General features: G+C 34.1%; 1 non-coding gene across 1 annotated transcript; it reads right to left on the bottom strand.

The window, feature by feature from the left end:
- Positions 1–3717: 3717 nt before the first annotated feature.
- On the bottom strand, positions 3718–3789 carry TRNAD-GUC (transfer RNA aspartic acid (anticodon GUC)). The gene has a single exon. It is a non-coding gene; the product is annotated as a tRNA-Asp (tRNA).
- Positions 3790–5671: the final 1882 nt, after the last annotated feature.

The raw sequence follows: 5671 nt of genomic DNA, 5'->3' as shown, positions 1-5671 counted from the left end.
AGTTAGTAGTAATGGAATCAAAGTTGATCCCGCCAAGATTGAAGCCATTAAAAATTGGGAAGCCCCGAAAACTCCAACGCAAATACACCAATTTTTGGGTTTAGCCGGTTACTATAGGAGATTTATTCAAGATTTTTCCCGAGTAGCAAAACCTTTAACTGCATTGACACATAAGGGGAAGAAGTATGAATGGACTTCCTAACAAGAAGGTGCCTTCCAATTATTGAAAAAGAAGTTAACTACGACACCTATTTTATCGTTACCCGAAGGAGTTGAGGACTTTGTCATTTATTGTGACGCATCATGATTGGGTTTTGGGTGTGTTCTTATGCAACGAAAGAAAGTAATTGCATATGCTTCTCGACAACTCAAGACTCATGAACGAAACTACACCACACACGACTTGGAATTGGGCGCCGTTGTTTTTGCATTAAAAATGTGGAGACATTATTTATATGGGGTCAAATTTATCATATACACTATCCACAAAAGTCTTAAACACATTTTAAATCAAAAACAACTGAATATGAGGCAGCGTAGGTGGGTTGAGCTGCTAAATGATTATGAGTGCGAGATTCGTTACCACCCGGGGAAGGCAAATGTTGTAGCCGATGCCTTGAGTCGAAAGGAAAGAGAACCTATTCGAGTAAAAGCTATGAATATGATTATTCGTACCAACCTTATTACTCGAATAAAAGAGGCACAACAGGTGGTTTTAAAGGAAGGAAGTTTTGAAAGGGAAATATCCAAAGGATTGGAAAAACAGCTTAATATTCGAGAAGACGGAACTCGATATTTGGTTGATAGAATTTGAGTACCAAAATATGGAGATTCGAGGAAAGTGGTACTTGATGAGGCACATAAAACTAGATATTCAATACATCCCGAAGCGGGAAAAATGTACCAAGACCTCAAGAGAAACTTTTGGTGGCCTGGAATGAAAGCCGATATTGCCACATATGTAGGAGAATGTTTGACTTGTTCTAAAGTCAAAGCTGAGCATCAAAAACCATCGGGTCTACTTCAGTAACCTGAAATCCCAGAATGGAAATGGGAAAACATTACCATGGATTTCATTACTAAATTGCCAAGGACTGCAAGTGGTTATGATACAATTTGGGTAATAGTCGATCGTCTTACCAAGTCAGCACATTTCCTGCCAACAAGAGAAGATGACAAAATGGAGAAGTTAGCACGATTATACTTGAAGGAAGTCATCTCCAGACATGGAATACCAATCTCTATTATCTCTGATAGGGATGGTAGATTTGTTTCAAGGTTTTGACAGACGTTACAACAAGCATTGGGGACTCGTCTAGACATGAGTACTGCCTATCACCCCCAAACTGATGGGCAAAGTGAAAGGACAATACAGACACTCGAAGACATGCTACGAGCATGTGTTATTGATTTTTGAAGCAGTTGGGATCGACACTTACCGTTAGCTGAGTTTTCGTACAACAACAGCTACCATTCGAGTATTGATGCGGCACCATTCGAGGAACTTTATGGAAGAAAGTGTAGGTCACCGATTTGTTGGAGTGATGTGGGGGATAGACAACTTACAGGTCCGGAAATTATTCAAGAAACCACCGAGAAAATCATCCAGATCCAGCAGCGATTGAAAACTGCTCGGAATCGACAAAAGAGCTACGCGGACATTAGAAGAAAAGATTTAGAATTTGAGGTTGGTGACATGGTCATGCTTAAAGTATCACCTTGGAAAGGCGTTGTTCGTTTTGGAAAACGGGGAAAACTAAACCCGAGGTACGTTGGTCCATTCAGGATTATTGATCGCGTTGGACCAGTAGCTTATCGACTTGAATTACCTCATCAATTAGCCGGCGTACATAATACCTTTCACGTCTCGAACCTGAAGAAATGCTTAGCTAAAGAACATCTCACTATTCCTTTAGACGAAATTAAGATCAACGAAAAACTACAATTCGTTGAAGAACCTGTCGAGATAATGGATCGTGAGGTTAAAGGACTTAAGCAAAACAAAATACCAATCGTTAAGGTTCGGTGGAATGCTCGTAGAGGACCTGAATTCACTTGGGAACGAGAAGACCAAATGAAGCTCAAGTATCCACACCTGTTTCCCGATATCGCACGTTGATTAGGTACTATTCCAAATTTCGGGACGAAATTTAATTTAACGGGTGTGTAATGTAACGACCCGGATTTTTCCACTAATATATAGAAGATTAATATTTACATAATTAAGGTTTCCAACATGTTAAGCAATCAAACTCATTAAAACTTGGTTATTTGAAATGATTTTTTATACAAACGTTTGGCCACCCAGTCTGTCTGACAATTCACGAACGTCATAATTTGAAATAATTATATAATGATGTATATATGGATATATATATATATACTTATGATTTGTTAAAATGAGATCTTTTTTTTTCTTCTATCAATTATCAATATCAATTATCAATATCTATATTCTATATCTCTATCATAATGTTAATGTAATAAGATATAACAATAATCTTAATTTTAAGTTTAAATTATGATAATAATAAGATTTATGATAGAGATCATTTGAGTGTGTAAGTCGAAATTCTGTCCGTGTAACGCTACGCTATTTTTAATCATTGTAAGTTATGTTCAACCTTTTTACATTAATGTCTCGTAGCTAAGTTATTATTATGCTTATTTGAGCCGAAGTAATCGTGATGTTGGGCTAAAATATTAAGACGGGGTAATTGGGCTTTGTACCATAATTGGGGTTTGAACAAAAGAACGACACTTGTGAAAATTGAACTATGGGCTATTAATAGATGGGGGGTATTGTCTAATTGAGTGACAACTCATTGGAGTCTGTCGAACCTATCTTCAAATTAATTAACCTAATAATTAATAATGATTATGGTTGTCCTATTTAGTGATGTTCATATGGAATCTGTTATAATCATTTAATTAATCAATTGGGTTGGGTAATTGATTATTCATTCTGATCAAGTGGATGAATTAATATTCATAAACTAATTAAAACAGGGGTGGATTACATACAGTGATAACTGGTGTAATTGTTGACAGAAGTGATAACTGCGTCACAGTTTAAATCCTTAATCAGTTGGAATATTTGACTTCGGGTATAAGGGTAATTTGACGAGGATACTCGCACTTTATATTTATGACCAATGGACTATTATGGACAAAAACCAGATAGACGTATCAAATAAACCAGGACAAAGGACAATTAACCCATGGTAATAAATTAAAATCAACACGTCAAACATCATGATTACGGAAGTTTAAATAAGCATAATTCTTTTATTATATTTCTCATCGTATCTTTATTTACTGTCATTTTATTACTCGCAATTTTATTTTCTGTCATTTTATTTATCGCAATTTATTTTACGCACTTTAATTTTTGTCATTTATTTTTACGCTTAAAATCGACAAACCGGTCATTAAACGGTAAAACCCCCATTTTATAATAATACTACTACTTATTTATATATATATTTTTACAAATAAACTTAATAATATAGCGTTAACTTCACCAGCTCCCTGTGGAACGAACCGGACTTACTAAAAACTACACTACTCTATGATTAGGTACACTGCCTATAGTGTTGTAGCAAGGTTTAGGTATATCCCATCCGTAAATTAATAAAACTTGTGTCATATTTTGTAGTATTTTGTATTAAAAATAATACTATTTCGTACCCTCACGCTACATCATCAAGTTTTTGGCGCCGCTGCCGGGGATCGAACCCGGGTCACCCGCGTGACAGGCGGGAATACTTACCACTATACTACAACGACAAAATATGTAGCGTGAGGGTACGAAATACTATTATTTTTACTAGGAAATACTACAAAATATGACACAAGTTTTATTAATTTACGGATGGGATATACCTAAACCTTGCTACAACACTATAGGCAGTGTACCTAATCGTAAAGTAGTGTAGTTTTTAGTAAGTCCGGTTCGTTCCACAGGGAGCTGGTGAAACTTACTATATTTTTAACTATATTTATACAAAATATATATAATTATATAAGTAGTAATATTATAAAAGGGGGGTTTTACCGTTTAATGACCGGTTTGTCGATTCTATATTTTAAGCGTAAAGATAAATGACGATAATTAAAGTGCGTAAAATAATGACAATAAATAAAATGACAGTAAATAAAATTGCGAGTAATAAAATGACAGTAAATAAAGATACGATGAGAAATATAATAAAAGAATTATGCTTATTTAAACTTCCGTAATCATGATGTTTGACGTGTTGATTTTAATTTATTACCATGGGTCAATTGTCCTTTGTCCTGGTTTATTTGATACGTCTATCTGGTTTTTGTCCATAATAGTCCATCGGTCATAAATATAAAGTGCGAGTATCCTCGTCAAATTACCCTTATACCCGAAGTCAAATATTCCAACTGATTAAGGATTTAAACTGTGACGCAGTTATCACTTCTGTCAACAATTACACCAGTTATCACTGTATGTAATCTACCCCTGTTTTGATTAGATATGAATATTAATTTACCCACTTGATCAGTTTGAATAATCAATTACCCAACCCGAATAATTAATTAAATGATTATAATAGATTCCATATGAACGTCACTAAATAGGACAACCATAATCATTATTAATTATTAGGATAATTAATTTGAAGATAGGTTCGACAGACTCCAATGAGTTGTCACTCAATTAGACAATACCCCCCATCTATTAATAGTCAATAGTCCAATTTCCACAAGTGTCGGTCTTTTGCCCAAACCTTAATTATGGTACAAAGCCCAATTACCCAATTTTAGTAATTAGCCCAACATCACGATTACTTCGGCTCAAATAAGCATAATAATAACTTAGTTACGAGACATTAATATAAAAAGGTTGAACATAACTTACAATGATTAAAAATAGCGTAGCGTTACACGGACAGAATTTCGACTTACATACTCAAACGATCTCTATCATAAATCTTATTATTATCATAATTTAAACTTAAAATTAAGATTATTGTTATATCTTATTACATTAACATTATGATAGAGAATTATAGATATTGATATTAGATATAGAAAAGGGATTTAGGATAGAAAAGGGTGTCTTTTTTTTTCTATCGAATACACTGCCTTTTATAGGCGAATTCTGAATTTGATTTTTCACTTACGACCCCTGAACTATGCTCAATTAACAACTTTTTATTATTTAATATTATTCTTATTATGAATTATTTAAATATTATATTTTATTCTTGTGCATAGTTGACTTGTAATTTTTACACCGTTGCGTCGAGCGTTGAAAGTTGACTTAGGTCCCAGTTCCGAATTTTTGAACGTCCTTTCGTACAATTTTATATTGTGTACTTTGCGTTTTGTAACTTGTACTCTTGTCATTTTTAGACGTTCTTCATCAATAATTTGAACCTTTTTGATTGTATCTTGTACTTTTGAGCTTTTTGGACCTTTGCGTCTTCAAATCTTCGTTTTCGCCTTTTGTCTTCGCACTTATTTAAAATAAACGAATATTACTCGAAAATGGAACAATTGCAACTAAAATCTTGTCTTTCTTGGGGGATTTTGCTATGAAATATATGTTCCTTTTTAGCCTTATCAATATCCCCACACTTGAGCGTTGCTTGTCCTCAAGCAATACAGAACTTGAAATAAAAACATACATGAATCA

This window comes from Rutidosis leptorrhynchoides, chromosome 5 (assembly GCF_046630445.1).
Source record: "Rutidosis leptorrhynchoides isolate AG116_Rl617_1_P2 chromosome 5, CSIRO_AGI_Rlap_v1, whole genome shotgun sequence".
Lineage (NCBI taxonomy): Eukaryota > Viridiplantae > Streptophyta > Magnoliopsida > Asterales > Asteraceae > Rutidosis > Rutidosis leptorrhynchoides.
This window is presented reverse-complemented; position numbering and strand designations above follow the sequence as displayed.